This window comes from Physeter macrocephalus, chromosome 11 (assembly GCF_002837175.3).
Source record: "Physeter macrocephalus isolate SW-GA chromosome 11, ASM283717v5, whole genome shotgun sequence".
Classification (NCBI taxonomy): Eukaryota; Metazoa; Chordata; class Mammalia; order Artiodactyla; family Physeteridae; genus Physeter; species Physeter macrocephalus.
This window is the reverse complement of record NC_041224.1, coordinates 176776458-176799954: the sequence shown is the minus strand read 5'-3', so window position 1 is coordinate 176799954 and position 23497 is coordinate 176776458.

The following is a 23497-nucleotide window of genomic DNA, read 5'->3' as shown; positions in this document are numbered from 1 at the left end:
TTCTAGAATCTGATTATTATTAGATCATATACCTGTGAGCCTTGAGTTGGTAGGAATTTCAAGTCATTTATTCACCCATTCTCTCTCTGAGATGCTGAGTGGGTGGGGTGCGCCCAATCCAGCCCCTCAGGTGTCTGTTTGCCCATGGGGATCTGGCGAAATATCAGGGACTTTTTACCTCTGTCTTCCCACTCTTCCATTTCCCCCCATCCTTTCTCCCACTCAGGGGTCTGCAGAAGCATCCTCTAGAAGTGAGCATTAATTGGGAAACTCACACATCCCTGTCCTCTCTTGGGCATGGGCTCCAATGTTCCAACAGCCCAGGGCCAGCCCTGCCTTCCTGTTTCCAGACAAGGGAGCTTCTCTCCTCCCCGGAAGCTGAGCTCACCACTGGACATCCTGGGGATCTAGAAAGGGAGATAGCGGTGCCCCAGGATCTGGATGGAGAAATGGCATGATCTACCCGAGGAAGCAGGTGGTTTTGGAGGGCCCAGCTGACGCGGCCATTTGAACGTGGCTGTTTTTGGTCCAGGATGTGTATTGGTCAGGCCCTGGCAGGAAATGGCACCCTCGAACTGGGTCATCTGGGGAGAATTGAGCAGATGTGCCATCTGCAAAGGGGTGAGCAGGGAGAAGGGAGATTCTAAGAGATACTGCAGTGCCCAGTGCCCTGGGCTGGAGGTGGGGAGGGAGGGAAGGAGGGAGACCCGGGGAGGTGGGGGTGGAGCAGCCTGTCTGAGCCTGAGGGAGGGAGCTGGGGACCCAGGGCTATTAGTTTGCAGAGCAGCTTCCTGGGCCCAGAGGAGGATGCTGGAAGGCGGGTGGGGAGAGGAAGAAGACCACAGGGACGGAGTGTGGCTCTCTGAGGGGACCGGGGCGGCGAGGGCACCCAACGCTTGTAAGTGACCCAGGGGCAGTTCTGTAGACGGTGTGACCTTTGCGATGGCCTTGGTGGGGGGCTAGAACTGGGACTGGTGGAGCTGGTGGCAGCGGGTAGAGGTCCAGGAGGAGGAGTGAGGCTGGAGAGGAGAAAGCACGCAGGTTGGAAGTAGGGGGTGCAGGGAAGAGGAACAGGGGTGTGGGTTTGATGGGAGCCCTGGGTGGTGGTAGCCCAGGAGGGACAGGTGAGTTGGGAAGTCTGACTCAATTCCTTGCTGGTGAAAGAGTCTGATTTTACAGCTTGTTAGCGTCCACCGAAAGGGGTGATGGGAGGAGGGCCATGGATGGGGAGGAGGAACGTGGCAGGATGGATGGACTGGGGGAGGCTGGAGGCCGGGGAGGCTTTAGGGGTTACAGTGTTGGTCAAGTGAGGAGTGAATAGAGTTTGGTCCCAGTGGCAACTACAGAGATGGAGGAGAGGGGAACGGAGGGAGAGGGTCCGAGGTTCTAGTCGGAGAGAAAACGGATGGGATAGTGGGGAGGGGAGGGAGGGCAGATGCCCTGGTCCCTAGACAGGCGATACCATCAGAGAGAGGCTTAAGGCTGGCTGGAGTTGGAGGGACTAACGACATTTCCCGGGTCCTATGGGTATTGGGGGTGTCGGGGTCTCCTACAGTGAGACGGTCTCTCTGTAGATGAGATGAACTCACTGCATACCCCACCTGACTTCCCACCAGGATCATCTGCAGAGTCCATTAGATATGCAGCTCCCTGGGCTCCAGGATCAGATGGCAGGACCAGCCTTGGAACCTGCATTTTAAGGTGCCCTCAGGAGTCTCTGATGCAGCTGGGCTGGTCGATGCTGCTGTTATTTCCCTTCATCCTCCCAATGTCCAGGAAGGTCCGTGTGGTTTCTCCCTTCCATTGGTGTGGAAACTGAGACATAGGTGACAGGACTGTGACAAGGCCAAGCCTCAGCCCTGTGGCCTCGTAGATCCAGGTGGGGTGGGGGCCGACATGGATGCCTTTAATCTCATCTCTTGGGCTTCAGGCAGTTCGCTGGGAGGTTGTCTTCCCCAAGTCAGGGCTGCACAGGGGGTGGGCGAGAGGGGTGCCAGGCCCTCCCTGGTGGCCAGGACCTTGGCAGACAGAGGCTGACTGAGTCCGCTTGGCCTCAGCAAGCCCGAACGGCTGGAGCAGGGCTGGCTGGTGGAGTCGGGCTGAAGGAGGAGCTGGTAAGCTGCTGGGTCCCTGGAGGATTCGCCATGAAAGGATCGCAAGTGATGAAATGCGTGTGTACCCAACTCTCTTGAGCTGGAAACTCTGCCAAGTCAAACAAGTCATGCTTCGGGGATTTTTTCTGAATTCACTGTTCTCTACCTGGGCAAGGGAGGTGAGCTCAGTTTGTCTAACCTGTGAAATGGGAGCCGATGTGGAAGTTTAGAGCCACACAGTCAGATAGACCGGCCAGTTGCCCTGACCCTTAGTTTCTTCTCCTGCAAAATAGAGGTGGCATGTCAATCTTGTTGCGTTGTTACTGGTGACAAATGACGTCAGGTGAATAGCACATACAGAGTGCCTGGCACGTTGGCGGGCTTGGGGCAGGTAAAAGTTACCCAGTGTCACAGGTGCTTGGCCAAACCCAATGCACCGTGCAATTGTTGGTCAAAGCAAATATTGAGTGAGTGTCTATGAAGTGTCACGACTGTGTTCATTGCTCTGGGGTTGCACACAAATATACACAAGTATCTGGACCTTGGCATCCAGAAGCTTCTAATCTCATGGGGGTTAGGAGGCAGCAGGGAGAAATCCAACTGAATGGACAGCACACATCTGCTTTCTCAACACCTTCTATGTCTCACACATTGGCCTAACCCTTCGTTGGTACCTTGGAAAGGTAAACAAGAAAAAGAAGAAATTTCTTAGCATGCTTTATGGGCTTCTCATGTGATGGGGCTGTCCAGGGCTGCACAGACTCTTATGCATCCTTGAAAACCCCACTCAGATGTTACTTCCTCTAAGAATTATTTCCCAACCTGCGTGTCCTTCTGGGCTGGTCAGGGGCTTTCTCTGCTATCAGAGCCCGGTGCTGGCACCCTTAGAGCTCCGATGATGCTGCGTGGTGAGGGGTGATTGTCCGACCTGCACTAGATCGTCAGCCGCTGGAGGGCACACATTTAACTCAACTCTGTGTGCCCGGTGCCCAGCCCAGGATGGGGCAGAGAATAAAGGCCTAGTTGGTTAAAGGAACAGATGGACATATAAAGGAAGAGATCTTAGTCCCCTCCTGAAGGAACACTCATGGGTACAGGGCCATCAGGCTGTAAAAGCACAGGGTCACACGTGACGGGGCAGGAGTAAGAGAGGCACTGGGGGAGCCCAGAGCCCTCAGCGGTTTTCCCCAGGGGACCCAGAAGGACCTCCAGGATCAGGTGGCCTTTGAGATGGGATTTGAAAGGTGACATCTCACCCCTAAAGCCATTCTTCTCTGTCTTGCAGGGTGGGGCCGGGGGCTGGAGTTCCGTCCAGAGATGGGGTGGAGCAAAAAAATGACCAATCGGAATATCCTCTCTACCAAGAGGCAAACAAACACTCTTCCACGTAGGAGAGTAGGTCTCCATCCCTTCACGACCCAACTGGCCACAATTCACTTTCAACTCAGTCGAGATTTTCGCTTTCAGATAAGGTGGGACAGGAGGGCTGGGGCAGGACCAGTGGAAAATCCAATGGGGCAGAGCGGCAGGTCGCCAGGCCTCAGACTGGCCCCAGCGGTTGGGGGTTCTGGGCAGTGCACAGGAATGGCATGTCGGGACTGTGGGCTCCTCTGACACAGTAGCTGCTGCTTCTTCATTTGTTCAAAGTACAGGTGCAGGGAGCACAGCTCGGGGCTGGGGGCGGGACAGGGGAACGGATCATGCTCTCTGCCCCCAGGAGATCACAGGGGAAAGAAGCAGGCAGATCAGGAGCTGATCAAGAGCATTAAAGCCATCTCGCATCTCCCAGGGTCGCCTCTACAGAGACGGTCGACAAGGTGGAGGCTGTTCACACACATGTGCGCATTAAACAGCCGTGTGTGTGCCCAGCACTGTGGACAAGACAAAGTCCTGCCCCACGGAGCTTACATTCGAGTGAGGGAGCCAGGCAATTATCAAAGTATTGCCAGTTAAGAGCTGGGGGCTCTGGTAAAAATGACCTTCTCACTGTGCCAGAGGCTCAATGACATCTTGGGGGGACTCTGGGGAAAACTGAGGAAGAAGAAAATGGTAAAGAGGTAGGAAAAGCCAAATGCCTCCATGTCCAAAAGATGGGAACCTGGGAGCCTGGCTTCAAGGCTTGTGTGCTGGGGTGAAGATTCTGTCTGTACCTTCAGAGCACTGGCGAGGGCCAAGAGCTTGTTTCTGGCGGGGATGTGTCACGTGATCTGATTGGCCTTTTCGAAAGATGACAGTGGTTTTGGCATGGACTTACTGGAGGCACAGGAGCAGAAGCTGTCCGGTGGGCAACGGTCCTAGTGAGAGACGATGTGGCTAAGACAGGGCTGCAGCAGGGCTGGGTCCACATGGGGTTTGCTGTTAAATGTTCCATCTAAGCTTGTTTCCAGACGTGTCTCTGAGCAGTGCGCATTCATCCATTCTTTACTGAGTCTCTCTCTCTGAGAACGAGGTGGAGGTGTCCCCTGCCTTCCCGTTCAGTCCGCTAGAGTTGGATGCAAGCGCACAAGGCCTGTGCCTGGACCTCCAGGTCTCCACGCAGCCCCGTGGCCAGTGCAGACTGCCGGGGAGCTCCCCGCCCAGGGCAGCCTGGTGGGGAACCAGGCGGCAATGATGGAGCTCGCTCTGCCCTCTGCGAGCCCTGAACCCCCCTGAGGAGCCGGGGAAGGAACTCTGCCTGACTTGGTGCCTGAGCCCTCTGGCTGCAGAAAGCAAAGGAAGGGGAGCAAACAGAACAGCACACGTGAGGCAGGGAGGCCTGCGAGAGCCCGGCGTGTGGGGAGGGTGATTAGAAAGGGAACCGTCAGGAGGAGGCGGGGGCAGAGAGATGCCTGGCCAAGGTGGGCTGTTTGGAGGATCCCGGGTCTGGCAGGTGGGAGGCGGGTGCTGGGGCAGGACGCAGCCTGGGCCTGTTCCAGGCAGTGTGGCGCTTCCCGCAGGTGGCCCTTTGATCTCACCACAAACGGCCTATTCAGCATCTCCAAGACTGGGCGGGCTCCTGGCAGCCAGGGTGGGAAGGTGACAAGACACAGGGGATTTTCTGCCTGGTTCCCGGGTGAGGGATCCACTGCTCCGTGACTTACTGCCCACGTGGAGAGTAGCCAGGTTCCAGCTGCCGCTGGGATGGCCGCTTGCCAAGGATGCCCCCGACGGGCCCCCGGCTGGCCGCCGGGCTGGGGGCAGGGGTGGGGTAGGGAAACCCTGGATGGGGGCGTGTGGGAGGGTTGCGCCTGTGTGCACAGCCCCTTCTGCCAGAACTGACTGACTGGAGCCCCTCCCGGCACTGGAAACATTTCCTGGGGGGAGTCTCATTTGCTGGGAGAGACAAGGCTGGATATTGTGGCCCTAATACTGAAAAGGTTGAGGTCTCCTCCCCATCCCCCCACCTGCCGTTCCATAGTCAATACTCAAACCACAAGAGACGATCTTGTTGTTTTTTTTTTTAAATGACACTAAACGTTAATGAGTGCTGGAAACAAGCAGCTTCTTTTTCGACTTTTGGGTTCTTTCTCTTTATTCATTTGTTTTGGGTGTCTCTGCGTCTCTGATTCCCTAGGAGCACATATTTAGAAGGCCTGTTGGATGAAGGATGATTCTGGAAAAAGGCTGGCTTGCAGATCGCCGTGTTAAGAGGGGAAGCTTGGTTGCGGCTAAAAGCTGTTTGGAGGCAGCGTGTGGTCTCCCACAGTCCAGGTCTTGGACCTTCCTGTCTTCACCCAGCTGTGTGTCCCCAGGCAAGCCACGTAACCACTCTGAACCTCTGTCTCCTCCTCTGGAACCTGGTAACAATACCCATTTGCAGGGTTGCTGGGGAGAGTGAGTGTGCTGACAGTGGTGTATGTATCCATAGTAGATGCTCAGTGAACATTAAACGCTCCCCATCTCTTGAGAAAGAAAAGCTGGCTTAGAAATAAGCTTTAATTAAAATGTTTTTGTTGTGCTAAGAAGAGGCCAAAAGTCACAAAATTATTTAGAGATTGTTTTCACTGAGTTCAAAAATCCAGGAGACTATTTAATCAACAGTCTGTTTTCTTCCTCACAGCCGCACTGATGTACTCATCTTGGAAGATATGCCAATTAAGTAAATGAAGTTTTCAAATTTATTTTACTCATTACTCGCTCATTCACTTATTCTGCAAACAAGTAATCGGCACCTACTATGTGCGAGGTCTGGTGCTGATCCCAGGGATGCCGAAAAGAGGAGGGAGGGAGCTTGGGGCTGTGGGAAGGGGCAAACTCAGCTCGGATGGGTCCCCGCAATTTACTAACCGTGACCTCCAGTGAGTCATTTTAACTCCGTAGCCCTCGGTTTCCTCATTTGGATAATCAGGATAATAATATTTCCCTTGTAGGGTGGTTGGTGAGCATTAAAGATAATGCATGTAAAATGCCTGGTGCATGTGGAGCCCGTGGCAGCAGCCTTGGTACGAAGAGGCGGTCCCTGCCCTTTAGGGCCTGCTGCTCTCTTGTGGGGATAGCGGACGAGCAGATACAACCCGGAGTGATTTGCTCCGCGCAGGACTGCATCACTCTTTCTGCCTCTGCATGTAATGGGTGGGACAGGTGAGCTCGAGGACCTCTCGGAGGAAACTGATCCAAGGACACTTCTTTGGGGGGCGGGGTGTCTTTTTATCCTGCCCATTTGCAAACGACCACGGAAGACTAACCGAGTCCCTGACATGCTTTTCAGGAAGTTGCTTAGCACTGCAGCAGAGCAGGGCACTGCCCGGAGTCCTGCGGCAGGTTCCTGGGGGAGTCTGGCCGTCTGGGTGCCGGGCGGGGATGAGTGCAAGCAGCTGCGAGAAAAGGGAGAGCTAGTTCCTCCAAGTGTGTTTATCTTGCCCATCTGACCTCAGAGTCCAACCATCCTAATGATTTTTAATGACGATAATGTGTTCTCCCGTCCTGACCGGATCCATCGGCCGCGCTCCCCGATGGCCGGTTTCCCACGTGCGTCGCCCAGTGGCAGTTGGTTCAAATGCCAGGTGGGATTACGTGGTTGGGCTTTTAGCTCAAAGGGCTTTCACTGAGGGCTCCACGTGAGCTCAGGGGGATGGCCCCAAACCGAGCCCCTCGGTGACGCCAGCTGGAAGGGGGTCCCGGCTTCTGGAACCAGCTTTGAAGTCGGGGAGAGCTGAGTGCAGCCCCTTACTGGCTGAGCTCTCAGGAGACCAGCTCTGCCTCTCTGGGCTCTGCTGCCTCTTGGTCTCTGTCAGCAGGCAGGACACGAGCCGTCCGCCTGTCTCCGGGTCCCTCGCCCTCGCTGGGCTGGAGCCAAGTGGACGAGGACTTCTCAAGCGTCTCCCAGTGTTGTCATCCTCTGACTGACCCTTTAGCCAGCTGGCTCCTTCCCGCCCACATCCACCTGATAAATACCTGCCCGTGGCGGACGAGATGGACTCGGAGAAGCAATTTCCCAAGAAGGGCTGCAGCGGCCTGGGGTGGCCGCCCTCCTGAGGCCTCACAGAGCTGGCTGGGTTCCACGGAATCGCCTGGAAGGTCACTCCACGCCGGCTGCCTCCAGACAAGGAGAACCAGGAAATACCGAGGGCCCTGCGTCCTGTGAACGCTCGAGGTGCGATTGTCTCGGGAGAGGCAGAGATTTCTAGAAAGTGAGAGCTGCTCGTCAGCCAGACAGGGCTCAGGGCCGCTCTCAGCCTCTCAGGCAGGTCCCAGCTCTTGCTTCACCTGGATCCACCCTCTTTTATAAGCGCTAACATCCCTGCCAGCTGTGTCACGGGGACTCCGGCCAGAAACTGGTAGCGGCCCAATGGCCCAGACCCTCCTGGGAAGGCCGTGTAGCTTCCTGACTGGCTGTGCAGGTGGGAGCCTTGTCCCTGGGGGGTCTTCCACCACCGCCCCCCACTTCCATCCTACAGACACGAGCACCCTGTAGCAGGCAACATTTGCAGCCACTTACCTATGGCCTCGTGGCCGGGGAGCCGTGAGGCAGCTTTGTCCTGGGGCCTGAGTGCAAAGCCCTCACTGTTATTACTGTTATTGCTTAAAAATCTTATGAGTGTTAGGTGAGAAACTTGAGGGCTTGAATTTGAAAGTGTCCCTTTATAGATGACACTGGTTTTCAGCTGGGGGCAATTTTGTCCCCCCCGTAACGGCCCTACACGCTGTCCTTTGGATTTATGTCCACAGTTAATTTTCCACCCATGGCTTCTGCGCTGTTTTCACCTCTTACCTGGAATCCCGCACTCCCCTCCTCGTCTCTCCAGGTCTCTCCTGGGTCAAATCTTTTGCTCAAATCACTGCGAAGTGTATCTTTCTAAAGCCAGTTTTGGTCAGTACACTGGCCAAAAATCCTTCATGGCTCCCTTTGCTAACAAGAGAGCATCACTTCCTTAGTATGAGAGGCACAGTTCTCTACGACTGGGCTGCTCTTCCTGGGGTCTCCAGAGCTGATGGGATTCATCCGAGCTTTGAGAGTATGTGGGTTTGCAGCAAGATGTGGGCTTGGAGGCGGAGACAAAAAGAGAAGAGAACATCGTCCTGACCATGTGCTCTTGTTCCCTTTACTGTGAGGGAGGCATCCATGTCCCATTGCACTGAAGGAAACTTGAAGCCCAGAGAGGGGAAGCGACTTGCCCGTAGGCACACAGGGACTCGGGACCCAGCGGGTAATACCGTCCAGCAGGCAGACGATTGTGCTGGAGCTTTGCATGGCCTGGGTGTGAACAGGGTTCCTCACTCCTGTGCGGCCTGGGAGGATTAAGGAGCAACACCCACAGGGGCTGAGCAGAGAGTCATCTCCCACTGTTAGCTGCTATTATTATTGTCATGATTACAGAGACCTTTTGTTTCCAGACCCAGATCTGCCTGCACTCCTTGGATGACCTTGGAAATTCCTTAAAGTCTCTGATCCTTGGAGCAAAATGTGCAAAACTGCGCTGACAGCACCCCCTGTCCCCCGTCCCCCAGATGCTCGTGCTAAGGGCCTCGTGTTTTGCTTAGCCAGTGTGAACTGCTATTTTTATTTCCATCTCTCTGTAGAGGTTGTGAGAGTTAAAAAAACAAGAAAAGGGGTTTCAGTGCTGAAGAAAGACGGGTGGGGACCAGGGGAGCTGAGAGTCAGCCCCTGAGGGGCTCTGGCTTTGGGCAATTTCCCTGGGCTTCTCTGCAAGTGTTGGTAGACACCAAACGTCCCTCTTGCCTCATCCGGCTGGGCATTGCGACATCGGCAAGGAATGAAGGATAACGCTGTCCTGGGAGGGCCACCTTAGTCATGGGAACCAGGGGAAGCTCTCCCGGGAGTGTCCTGCAGGCGGGCAGGGCCTGGATGGCGGGATGGGTGGTTAGTCAGGGGCCTGGCAGGAAGGACCTCGCTCTGCAAGTAATCACCTGGCAGGAGCGCTCCTGGCCTCCACTGAGCCACACCTGGTGACCTCTGTGTGCCCAGTGGAGGCTGGAGGGGCGGCCCTTGCCTCGCAGGAGAGGCGGCAGGCACAGCCGGGTTTCCTGAGGCCTCCGAGCTTGCTGGGAGGCGGGCACCTAGCTGCTCTCCCTCACTCCGCCATCCACTGGCTGGGTGCACCTGGGCGAGTCTGGGCTTTAGGGTTCCCGTCTGTAAAGGAAGCAACACACCTAGGCCTCTAACACCCGCATCAAGTGTAAAAATTCCTCTACGTTGGGCTCTCGGCTCCTTATTCGGCCCAGAGCCCGGCACGTGGTGGGCCCCCAGGAGCTGCGATGTGAGTAAATGAATGAATGAACGGATGATGGATCAGAATACATCTCCCCCACTTCATCCCAGCCCACAGGATGCTTTGCACTGGGGTCAGCTCGGAGAAGAGTCATCCTCAAAGACAAGGTGGCTGCCTGGCCCAGGTACAAAGATGCTCTCAGAGAGGTGTCGGCCGATCAGGACAAACCAATTAAGGGCCTTAGTGTATTTAGCATTTTACACTCAATATGCTTAAGGAGGAAGGGTAATGTTTTGAAATCAGACACATTTGTTGGTTAATGTTGGTGTAAGTTATTTTTGGAGGTAGGGCCTGGACATGGCGGCCAGAGCTCATGTGTAGAGGCGAGTTACCGATACGTGAGGTTATGTCTAATTACCTGAAACACCCTCCTCTCTTGAGTGAAAAATGCAGTTTTCATCAGCCCTGTATTAATTATGGCTGCCTAGAGCTGCAATCGGCAAAAGCATGTTTTCAGCTCCTGACTCAAGGCTGACTCAGCATTGGGACCGTGCTTTCCATGGCCCCAAGCTGGGCTCCGTTTTTTTTCCTGGAAACGCCTAAGTTGTTTGCCAAGCCCTTCGACCGGACCCGCGGAGCTTCTCTGGGAGGCTCAGCACCCATGTTTGAGCCCCTGGCTTCCCAGCTGGGTGTGGAGGGTGGGGAAGTGACCCAAGCTCCCACACTGACTGCACGGCAACCTGAAGACGCCTTTGGAAAGGTGAGCAAACGACATTTAGGTTCGAAGCCGTGGGGCTTGGATGTGAAGCCAGCACTTTCTGACTTTGAACTTGTACTGTTTTTCCCATTGCTCTTTGGGGGCCTTGTTCAAGTCACCTGCAGGGCTCAGGGTGGCTGTCCCAGGAGCGAAATGGTCTCAGGAAGGTGGATCTTGCTTCATCCAAGCCGTGGCCATGTTACTCAGGACTGAACTTGTTTCTGGTTCCACCTGAAGGCCTTTAAGGACGTGCCAGATTATAAAATATGAAGGACTTTCCGGGTGGGGAGAGAGGACTTGGTCATAAATCCTGGCCTTGCGTCTGGATGGACTGATTGAACATCCACTCCTGTTTGTGAGACAAACAGCTTCCCATCTCATTTATCTTCTCACCCGTGACTCTCTCCTTTCTTGAGTTGCCTCCCAGGCCTGACCTCAGAATGACTGCTTGGAAGGTTTCTAGGTGCCCGGCACGAGGGTGTGTGTGATGTGAGATGCCTGGAAAGTTCCCCGGACCCCCCCCCAGAAAGCATCCATTTCCCTCCTGGCCACTTGGTTCTCTGAAGCTGACAAACCAGATCTCATTTCTTGTCCTCTTTCAGCTCCAGTCCTGGAGGTGGGACTCGTAGACCCATTTGACAGATGAGGAAACCCAGGTTCAGAAAGGCAAAGTGGCTTTTTCCAGCCAAGATGAGAGACCAGGTTCTGGTTGGTCCAGACCTGCCTTGGACTTTCTGGAAAGGATGAGGTGAGGGTCCTGGTGAGGTGAGGGTCCTATTAATCACCAGCCAGTACCCTTCCATGGGCAGCCAGGGCATATGATGGCCCAAGAGTGTAATCAGTGTAAGTTACCCTCCGAGTGGCGAGTCCATGCTTAGCTCTTCACATCCATGAGCCCATTTTCTTCCCTCCGAGGCACCTGAGGGCCTGGGTTTTATCATTCCAACTTTTCAGATGAGTAAAATGAGGCATAGAGAGAAGTTAGGCATCTCGTTCACAGTGACGCAGCCCAGGTGCCCAGGATGACCCAGCTCAACGTGGTCCAGCCTGACTGCAGCCCCTCCAAGAGCAGGTTCCTTGCAGCCCCCTCTATGGCATGTCTCACCCATCGTGTGTGTGCCTTGAAGGACGGTGTGTGAGGAAGGAGGCTAAGGAGGTAGGGGTGAGACAGACGCTACCTCCTTGGGGATTTACAAGGCACACCAGCACTTTAAGGACCTGAAAAAGATCTGCTGTCATCGTGGAGTTAACTTTGTCTAACTCTCCAGTTCTTAACTTGTCCAACCACAGAAAGTCTTTTTGTTTTGTTTTGTTTTCTCTTCTCTTCCTTCTCCCTTCTTTCCTTTTCTTTTTGTTCTCTCTCCTTTCTCCATCTCCTTCTGTATCTCTTTGTCTGTCCCTCTCTCTCTTCCAAATCACCAGAGACCATAGACTCTTTGGGAAACAGGGCTTTGGGATGCTGAGGAGGAAACTGCTCAGATTCAGCCTGAACAGGCATTCGTTTCAGCGCCTGCTTTGGGTCTGGTCTGGGGAAGCATCACCATTCCTGCTGACAACCAGCACAGGCTCCGTCATGGTCCTCATTTCCGCAGGGAGCACACAAAGCTCCCAGGACTGGTGGTCTGTGCCTGTGCCTTGGGTTCAGCCCCCTCTCCACTCCTCCCTCCCGTGACCCCGGATTCTTCAAATGTGTTGGGTTGGACCCAAGTTCGGCTGATGTTGCATCTTCTACTTCCGGCTGACTGCTGGCATCCAGTTACCCTTCCCTTGGCGTCAGCTCTTGGGCCAGAGGTTGAGACCTGCCCATCCGTTGTGCAGCTGGGGGTGAGAGGAGGGGGCCGATAGTGATGGTTCATCTCCATACAAATGAGCTGGCCCGTCCGCACTTGCATCCATCCACACCACGGCAACAGGAAAGACGGGATCCACCGATCCAACTGTCTTCACGTCTTGCTCTCTGGTCAGAGCTGTTCCCATCTGTCAGAGTGACATATGGCTCCCTGACACAATGGCCATTGCAACACTTTTCTTTTTCCTTTTTTTTTTTTTTAAGATTTTGAATGCTGGGAAATGTTCAGCTCCTTCGAGATACCTTTGGTTGACTCTGATGCTTAATTCTCATCTCCAAGACAGGGCCTTGCTCATCCTTTCCTCTAGCTGCCAGACCTGTTGTTTTTAATGTAACCTTTCTCTGACGATCTTAAAACAACTTTTAATCAAATAGTGATGATTCATTTCTGGATGGGACGGCAGAACGAAAAGATTAAGATTTGCAGCTCCTCCTGGACCAACTCCCCTTTTATCTCCTCATCTCCTTCCCTTTCTTCCTTCCCTACCCCGCCCAGCATCCTTTGGCCTCCTCTCCAAGCCTCAATTAGCTGATGGGAGGGGCTGCTTGGTCAAGGGCGCTGTCGTGGGTGGTCCAGACCATTAAGGGCATTTGCTCTCTGCATCTTCAACTCTGGGGAGATGAGCTATTGACATAAGTGGGAACGTCTTCCTAGGAGATTTCAGAGCATTGGAGACTCAACTGTTGATGGTGAATTACAAAGAAAAAAAAAAAAGAGGCAAAATATCCCAAAGACACTACCTGGACAAGAGCATCTGACCTCACCACCGCCCCCCACCCCCAGCATTCAAATCCCATGATCTCAGGCTTCCCAGATGGTCAGAGTTTGCTATTGGCGTGCAGGAGTAACACAACAGAGAGCAAGGGAGACAACTAATGTTTGTTGAGAGCTTCCTCGGTGCCATGGGCTTTTTTTGTGCCCACAGATTTTGTCACTCTGAGCCAATAATACTAACAGTGAGGCTAGCAAGCACACACAGGGTCACTCTAGGCTGGAAATTGTTCTTGGTGCTTTGAGTAAACTAATTTAATTTTCACAGCAGTCTTATCAAGTGGAGACTATTATTATCCGATTTTGCAGTAGAGGGCTTTGGAGCACAGGGATGTTCAGTAACTTGATCAGGGCCACATAGTTCAGAGGTGATGGAGCCAGAAATCAAACCTAAATTGTCTGACACCGGGGTCTGTGCTACTGTCCATCTCTTCGGACTGCAAATTACTTAATAGGGATGGGTTCTCCCAGACTTTTGTAGGTGCTGGGGACAGGGATGTTGACTGGGGGTGGGGGCCTGGGAGGGCTGCTCATCTAGACCTCAGCGCTAACACCAATATGAACACAATTCTCCCAAACATGCTTCCATGGGTGAGAGCACAAGTTGGGATGCTCTCTCAGGCCAGGGATGGTAGGGGGTGGCTGGGTCACCATGACACATAAGCAGACCCCTGCTCTGGGGAAATGACAGGAAATGGGCCACAAAATAAGTCTTAGGTGGGCAGGGATGGACCGTTATCAGTTATGGCTGCTGCTGTTGGACCATTTCTTATCGAGGAGCTCTCGTTGAGATCAGAAGGTAGTTCTGTTCACTACACTATAGACTCTCTGTGGTCCTGGCTCTGGGGGGCTTCCGACCTTTATCAATTCACCCTTTGGTGGCCCGAGTTGCAGTATCCCTGCCGACATTGTTCCAGCCAGTGAGGCAGAGATGGGACAGGCTGGCAGGTGGGATGGAGGTTCCAGGATTGTCAGAGGCAGGGTCTGGCCCCCCAGTGTGGGAAAAGCGAATGGAATACTGTCCGGTCAGGTGTGTTCCTGGCATGTGTGTTTCCTGATGTATATTTGCATCTACTCTTGTTTCATCTTATTTCATTTTCTTTTCCGCTTATGGAACGGCTCCGTGCAGTGGGGGTCGATTTCCACTCTCCCAAGTGGAAGCAGAGATGAAGCGGCCCGTGGTCCACACAGGGCACGTGTCTGGAACCAGGATCTGCGTTTTCCTCTAGGTTGGCCTGTGGTTCCACCGCTTGCTGGGCCTTGGCCTTCAAGCCCGTGGCTGTTCTTTCTTTCCCTTTTCCTCCCTTGCTCCTCCGAGTCTTTGGTGGCACAGGGTGGGCGAGGAGAGGGGGGCCTCTTAGCCTGCACACCCCTTCTCCTCGGCCACTGCAACAGGTCTGGAGCCAGCTTGGCCTTGGAGCATGCCAAGTTTGGCACTGAATGCAGCAGCCCCTCTGGAGTCGAGATTTGGTTTCCTCTTGGAAGAAGGCTGCTTCCTGATTGCTAGAGAAGGAGAAGAAAGTCTTAAAAAGGCTCTGGTGTTCCTGTTGGCTTCCAAACCAACAGCCTCTAACATTTTGATGATTTAAGTGTCGATAGATTAAAAACATGTGGTCCATGTTTCCCCTGAATTCAAATGCATGTTGAACTTAAAGGAAAGTTAAAAAAAAATATATCAGAGAAATAGTCTGGGTTTTACTCAATGCCCTGATGGAAAACTTGGCGTAAGGTATTTGCAGAGTATGTGGGCCCTCAGAAAATGTCTTCAGTTGGCCTGGAGGCAGAAGGGACTTGTATGGACCCCACATGCCCCCAGGACTAGACCCAGGTTGGTTTCCTGTAGCTCTGCACACTGTGGAAGGCCGAAGGTTCGAGGGAAAAAATAAAGCTTCAACATTCTCCTTTCTGGAGACCCCCTTCCATCCTAATTTTTCCCATAGTATATACATATCTGGCCAGTGAGCATCTATGGGGCATCTACTAGGTGCCAGCATTTCTGGTGGATTTTATTTAAGCTCCTCGAGCTGGTTCTTTCTTGTCCCATGCTCCATCCAGTAGAGCCACTCACTGTTCCCGCCCCTCCGCCTTTGCCCTTGCTGATTTCCCTACCTGGCATGTCCTTTCCCAGGCTTTATCCAGATCTTGTCCGTTCACACCCACAATACACACCCCGGTGCTTTGTCCAGAATCTGTGCTCCATCAGCATTTGGAGTGATGTCCAAGGACTCACAGAGAGATGAGCCTCTGGCAGATCCAGGACTTGTGATGAAATCCATAATTAGTCCTTCTTAGACTCAGCACGTTGAGCTGCGCGGAGGGGTGCTGGCGTTTGCTCCCGCCGCCAAGCTCCACCCCATCATTTTGGGAGGGTTTTCTCTGGCCCCTTCCCTCTCCTTCTTTGTTTACTGTAGGCAATGATTTTCACTTAATAGGACAGGGAAGGGATTCCGCTTTCACGTGGTTGGGAAGCAGAGGCCCACACAGACATCCATGGAGCTTACGGCCAAGCCCGGGAGTTGGTAAATTTGCTGGGGAGAGCCCTGATCCCAACAGCTCGCTGGGAACAAGGCCTATAAATAGCTCCTGCCAGTCAAAGCGTAATGATTTCAATCTTCTCGCTGTATAAATAAACAGTGTCGTTCAGGAGTTCTCCTTGGCTGCAGTTTTGGCCTGTACGTCTCAAAGGCTTGCAGACGATACAGCTGGAGTTTTCGGTGAAGGCAAAGGAACTGACATTGGGGGAGTGACTCCCGTGTACCTGACCCCGTGGGAGACATTTAAATAGGCAACCCCATTAAACCCTCCTGCCGACCCAAGAATCAATATTGTCCCCATTCAACTTACGAGCAAGAGGAGGTCCAGAGACAGCAGGAAGCCTGCCGGCGATCAGAGGCCAGGGACAGGGAAACGAACTCACATCTGTGGGGTTGCAGAACCCTGGCTCCATCACGCTCCCTCATTGTCTCAGGCATCCTGCAACAACCCGACAAGATCAATATTTTTGTAAGACTTGTGTTTTCCCTTGGTAATAGAAATAACACATTTTTTTCTTTACAGGAAAGTTTGAAAATGGAGAAATACACCAAGAAAATTAAAATCACCTGTATCCTTGCCACCCAGAAAAAGACACATAAATATGTTTTGTTTACGCTCTCCTGATGTTTAGACAGATAAGCAGTTAGATCTGAGAAAGAGAGATGACCTTACAGACGCACGCACTGATGGATAGACATTTTTAAAAACGGAGCTGAGAGAAGAGAGCAGATTCTGTTTTGCAGGGTTTTTTGTTCACTTAACATCAATGATGCGGTTCTGATGGCCACTTTCTGTGGGGGCTCAGGGAGGTGAAATGACTCGTCTGTGCTTACACAGGTGGGTAGGATCCACTTGCCTTCCTGTCACCTCCCTGCCTCCTCTCTCTCTGTCCCCATATTCAGGTGCATTGGGACATAAATCAACGGGTCCATTTGTATCTTTCCAGATGCGCTGGATTGCTATAGGTTCATGTTCCAGTCCTGACTCTGTGACTTACTAGCCATGTGGCCTTACAGGACTCAGCTTTTTTTTTCATCTCTAAAATGGATACATTTTGATTCAAAGTTCTAGTGAACCTGAAAGTGTTTAGTGAAGAGCGCTCTACAGATTATCTTTCCAGCTTTGGGAATATGGTCGAGCATAGGTTTGGGTTTTGAAAAGTTAGTTTTGCCACTGGTTTACTGTGAAAGCTTGGGAAAGCCATTTAACCGCTGTCTCAGTTTTCACACCTGTAACGTGAAGACAGTGATAGCTCCCTCATGGAATTGTTGTGAGGATAATAATAATATCCTGAGGTTTATCCTGAGAAACTGAGGTTATGAGGCTAGGAAAACGGATCTGAGATGCACAGATACCCTTTGAAACTGGAAATCCTTTTTCTATACAAGACTCAAGTCAGGCTTCTGGTTAAACAAAGTTGGTTAAGATGTTTTTCTGTATTACTGTCACTCAAAATGTATCCTAGCCAACAAAAAATGAAATGAAACAACTTTTCACTTTCCTAAAAACAAGGAAAATTCACAAACCCAAATGGTAGAACATAAGGCATATTTTCCAAAACCTGTGAAATGCAGATTATTGGAGGGTGCCCAGAGCTGGTAACCATCTCCTTGGACCCTGAGCAGGAAACATATTTCCCCAAGAGTAAGTGACCCAGAGTTAAAAGGCACATTCAACAACCCATTGCTTATGACAACATCCTCTAGGCCATGGGCAGGTGAAGTCCCTGTGGACTCAGTTTGACATCATGCATTGATGGAGTGGTGGAGGGACAGACATGCTTGGCCCATGCCTGGACCAAGGTTCCTGGTTTGAGGAAAGTGCTGCATATAAAGAAAGGTGGAGGAGGACAGAAGGCAAGAAATGCCAGACCAAGTGCAGAGACCTTCCCTTTCAAAAGGGAAGTTCCCTTTTGAAAATCAAACAGGATAGAGACATCCCTCAGACATCTCTCAGGATAGAGACATCCCACAAGTAGCAACAGAGAGAGGCTTCAGACAACAGGCAGGGTCCAGAGTTCATTATCTTTCCCCTCTGCTCCAAGTCAACACATGGATAGTTACACAGAGGAACTAGGCTGTGACCTATTATACCATAAAAATGAAATAACTGCAAACATGGAGGGAAAAAGTTGTTCATCAAAAGGTACATCAAGGGAATATATAACATAAATTGCCCAAGAAAATAGTCAAAAAGTTTAGACAAATACTTCTCTATAATACTGAAAATATTATTGAAAGTATAATCCTTTTCAGATAGAGCACAAGAAGAAATTATAAAACAACATAAGTGGATGTAAAGTGAGCTGGCAGAACTCAAGAAAAAAACTGAGGTGAAAAAGACAAATGTTACATAAATTAAATCCCCATTAGAGTCTTTAAAAATTAGAATTAACATGACAGGGACGTCCCTGGCAGTCCAGTGGTTGGGACTTCACCTTCCAGTGCAGGGGGTGCAGGTTCGATCCCTGGTTGGGGAGCTAATATCCCACATGCCTCATGGCCAAAAAACCAAAACATAAAACAGAAGCAATATTGTAACAAATTCAATAAAGACTTTAAAAAAAAGGTCCACATAAAAAAAGTCTTAAAAAAATAGAATTAACGTGACAGAAAGCATCATCAAAGACATGATGGCTGGGCTAACTCTCTCAGCCCTGTTGGCATTTTGAATAGGACATTCATCATAGCGCTAGATTCCTGTGCGTTGAAGGACATTTAGGATTCTGAACCCTCAGCCCCAAATGCCAGTTATGCCCACCCCTGCCCAAGTTATTGTGTCAACCAAAAATACCTTCCCACTTTCAAAGTACAAGGATATGAAAATGATTAAAAAGATGATGTATTTTATAATAGACAGGTAGATAAGAGAAATATGACAAATGCACAGATTTGTCTCTCTTTAGGAAGAGACCAGAACAAATGACACAGGAAAATATTAAATGATATAACTGAAGAAAACTTTACTTAGATAAATAAAGGGCTGATCCGAAGGTACACGATATCCCAGGAAAACATGAAATAGAATAAGTGAGCAACACCAATGTACACCCTTGTGAAAAATCTGAATATCAAGAGTAAGGGTAGGGAATTCCCTGGTGGTCCACTGGTTAGGACTCGGCATTTTCACTGCTGTGGGCCCAGGTTCAATCCCTGGTGAGGGAACTAAGATCCTGCAAGCTGCGTGGCACAGCCAAAAATGAAAAAAAAAAAAAAAGAGTAAGGATAGAATTATTCTATTGGCTTCTAGGAGAAAATGCAAATTTTAAGATATAAAGGAGAAAAAAAGGGTTATCTTAGAATTTTCCACAACTATAGTGAACGCCAGAAGACTAATGTCTACCAAGTGGTAAAGGTAGGAATAAAAGGTGGTCTTCAAGAATTTTAAACCAGTCCTAACAAACCCCAAACAAATACCTCTTTATTTCAATCAGAAAAAAAGATTTAAGCCAAATTATATTGTCTTAAAATTCAGATATAAAGGTTTTAGAAATATTGACAAGCATGCACAAACTCACAGATTGTACCACCTTAGGAGTCTTTCAGGGAAAATAAACACAGTTTATTTCCCCAATTAAACATCTTAATTTATTTTGTATTTTAACAAATTACAACAAAAAGATGAACTAAAATAAATAATGCAGGAATGGTGACCTCATGGTTAGATGGTAAATATCATAGTTATTATCAATAAATATAAGACTAAGACTGACCAGATGAAATTTTTTTCACTGAACAAAACATAAATATTGTAAAGCTGGACAATAGTAAAATAACAGAAGTATGTTGAGAGGTAGGGAGGGAGAAGTATATGGTGTTAATTTCTTCCTTCTTCATATCAGGGAATTAATAGTCTAAAATTAAAATGTAATTTAAAGGTGACTCCAATTCAAAGTGTACTATAATCTCTTTTCTTAATTTAGAGGGATCTTTTAGGAAGGAGATCATATCTCATGTAGCGAAGAAAATGGATCTGAAATAAGTCTTCCAATTTTACTTTGGCTTCTTTCTTCTTCCATTCAATTAAAATATAAGAGAGTTTAGTACTTTTAAATATTAAAAATAATGTGCATAACATGTTCCTGTTTATTTCCCCTTATCTTTCTTTCACTTTATCATTTCTCTGTCCTTTTATCTCTCTTTGAACATAGAATAATGGCTGGAATGATGTTTACCAAATATCGATTACCATTGTTTCTGAGTGGTGGAATTTTAGATAATATTTTTACCGGCCCTTTTGGACTTTTTTGTATTGCTGGTGTATTTTCACAATGATCATGTATTATATTTATTAAACAAATGAAGTCAATATTCTAAACAAAGTGAAGCAATCACAATGGAGAGAAAAGGCAAACCTAATTTTTTTTTTTCATCCCCAGTCTAAACTGAGAGGTACCCATCTGAGCTGCCCATTCTCTGGACTCAAATTCTAATAACGGCTGTAAACTGACCTTTCCTGTTCCTATTCTTTTCCCAAGAATATCTGAAGTGCTTTAGAACTCAGGTTAAGTCTAAAAGAAATGGAGCCATACAATGGAATCGAGGACAAGGTCATACGTATTGAAGTTGGTTATAAAGTACATATTTGTTTAACTATGATTAGATGATATTATAGACCCCAGTGCTTCTTTCCTTGAGAATTGTCAGACACAGAGGCAGGTATGACTAAGGTAATCTGTTATGACTCATTTGGATACTGACTGGTATCATCTGTTGATTCACTTCCCATAATATCTCATAATAATAATGTGTAGTTAAGGTTTAGTATATATAATGCTCTTTATTTGCACTCTGCTAAATACTTTCACATATGTAATCTCATTAACCATCTGTGGGAGAGGCAGTATCATAACCATTTTACAGACTAGGAAACAGAGGTTCAAATGACTCCGACAGAAGTCTAACTTTCAAGTCAGAAATCTGAACTAAAATCTTAATTTGTACATGAATGTGTGGGAAGCAGCAGGTTAGTATGTGAACCTTAGAATTTATTTCCAAAGCTAGTGGTTTATCACTTTATGAAACCTAAGGACATGTGATAGCCCCTCTCTCCATCCATGTCATTTGGGTGGGACTTACTTCATTCTACTAATCCAAGATTGTGCAGGTGACCTGGACAAAGGCATTCCATTGCTCTGGGCACCATGATTAGGTCAGGGATAGGTACTCCAGGTGGTCCATGGGAGTGAACACTGGGGCTTTTACTGGTGTGACCAGTAAAAAAGAATTCTATTTTCTGTGAGCATAATAACAGCAAGGATGATGCAAGCCTGTATCTACTAAGGACCACTACATGGATCCCAAGAATAAAGCCAACACAGAGGAAAAGAGAGCCAAGAGGTGGGGCTAGACTAGACTTCCATTGCGTTGTGGAAGCTCCTGGATCCAGCCGTTCCTGAATCAATCCACCATGGACTTTGGAGATACACAAGAAGAGTCCTCTTTTTGCTTTATTGAGTTGGCTTTTGGTCACTTGAGGCTGAGTGACCCTTATGTATTTGGAAGCCTCACACAAAGCAGAGCAGCAGTGGTAACTAGCTCTCCTGACTCCCAGTGTGGACTCCTTCCACCGGACTCTCTAAGATACCCTGCAGTAAATCACACAACATTTCAGTCCCCTCAGGATGTGACTTTGTTTGTGGAAGAGGATGCCTTACTCACTTACTTTGAACCCTGTATCTCAGGAAAGGCTTTCCCATGAACACTGAACTGCAATAGATGAATGAATTGCAACGAAAATGTTGCCACTTGGAAAGTTTTGTTTTAAATGATCTAAATTAAAGGAACAGTCTTTCCCTTTTAATGTGCATATAAAATCACTGCACTTTCCTGGTTAACAGTATAAGTCCCATTCTCATTATCAGAATCATAAAAATGAGCGAGGTGACAGTTTCTTTTTAAAATGCAAAGTGTTTTATGTCAGAAGTGATGAGAAATTAGATGGCGACTCTCCATCTATGCAGGTATAAAAGGGTGAGTTTCTTTCTGTCGGTATTCTCCAAAATCATGATCCAATTTTCTTGCCTTAAAAAAACATGGTTCTATATGCCATTAGCTGAAGGAAACAAGAAAATACACACAAACCCCTGCATTTTTATGGAGACAAAGAGAAGGCAGTGAGCTGTTCAAAAGGAAAGTTATAAATGTAATGATAGGAAGGTCACGTGATGCACATTAATTCAAAAGGGGCCCATTATTGGATTGTGATCTGATTGTGTTTACAAATATATAGCCAGAAGGCTTTTAATTTTGGGACAATTTCATTGTTCATAGATAGATATCCAGCTACAGATATGAAATCTCTGAAATTATGTGCTTATGTGTTTTAAATGAGATACAGCTCCTCTCTTTTAATGCAATAATATTCCTATTTTATGATCTACGGTTGCCCAAAATTGGGGCAATTTTATAACAATCTTATTTGAAATATCATAATAGATGAAAGATGTAAATAATGTAATGTTTAGAGACCTGGTTGAAATTTGAATTCATTGGAATTTCACCACCGCTGGCGCTAACAAGGACAGACTTTATTAAATTGCATAGATTGGATCCTTCTTGCCTTTCCAGCCACTTCTTGCCTCCTTGCTGTTTATTTTTCTTTTAAGCCTGAGTTCAATAAATAAACCCAACTAACAATTAAAAAGTCCCCAAATGATGCTAGATTGAAAAATTCAAAAATAGCCTGGCTGGCACTGCACTTGCAGTGGAGTTTGATTAAATTCTCTAATTGCATTCGAACGGGTGGGGACGATCACAATGTGTTGGTGCTTTTAGCACGAGCTGTGGATGAAAAACTTCAATTACCACTAAAAATGGAAAATGTTCATAATAGATAAATGCTCTTCCTATTTGAGAGCAGCTTTTTAAATATTACGTAACTGATTTGGATGAGATACTATTTATTCTATTCCTATTGTACTCTGCCAATTGATTTATACCCTTGCCCCAAACCTAGAAATCTTCTTTCTCCTCGGGTGGAGACTCATTGCCAGTAGCTGGCTTGGCCAAAAGAGCTCTTTTCCTAGCCAGAGACTGGATGTCCTGTGGTAGGGATGATGGAGTCTGAAAATTTCTTGGAGAGGAGGAACAAAGACTGGGGAAGATGTTAGTGGTACATCTGGAGCAACTACTGTCGATTTGGACTCTGCTGTGGAAGGTGGGTGAGTTAGGGACAGGGCAGAGGATAAGACAGATCCTCAGAGAGCTGCCCATTTTCCAAACGCTGCCTTGAAGCAAATGTGCCTCCATCTTCTGGGAAAATGGACGCTCATCACACAGCTTGGTTCAAACATCACCTCCTCCAGGAAGTCTTCCCTCCCTGCCTCCTCTGAGCTCCTGGGATGCTGTCTATCCTCTATGGTGGCATGGTCTGCATTTGATAGGGTCATTGTTCAGACCACCTCCTCCCGCCCCACCGCACCCTCGGAGCTCCCTGGGTTCAAAGCCCATATCTGGGTTTTCTGTGTCTAGCCAGGTGGTTCCCTGGAGCTGGTCCATCACCCGCTTCTGTATCTCCTCCTCACTGGAAGGCAGGAGCTTTCGAATCACACGAACCTTGAATCCTGCCTTGGCAATTTGCAGTTGGGTAGCTGTCTTCACCCTTTGAGCCTTGGTTTCCCCATCAGTAAAATGGGGTAAGCCCACCCATCTCATAAAATTGCTGAGCAGGGTTAATGGAAAGATAAAAGGTGAAGGCAGCTAGTAGGTGCCGAGAGCATATAGTAGACCCTCAGTAGATACCAGATTATTTCCTTTCTGCTCTCTTTTCCTTCCTGATTTCCCTCATTTTAACCACCACCACCACCATCCTTGTCACCATAAAATGAATATTTACTAAGTG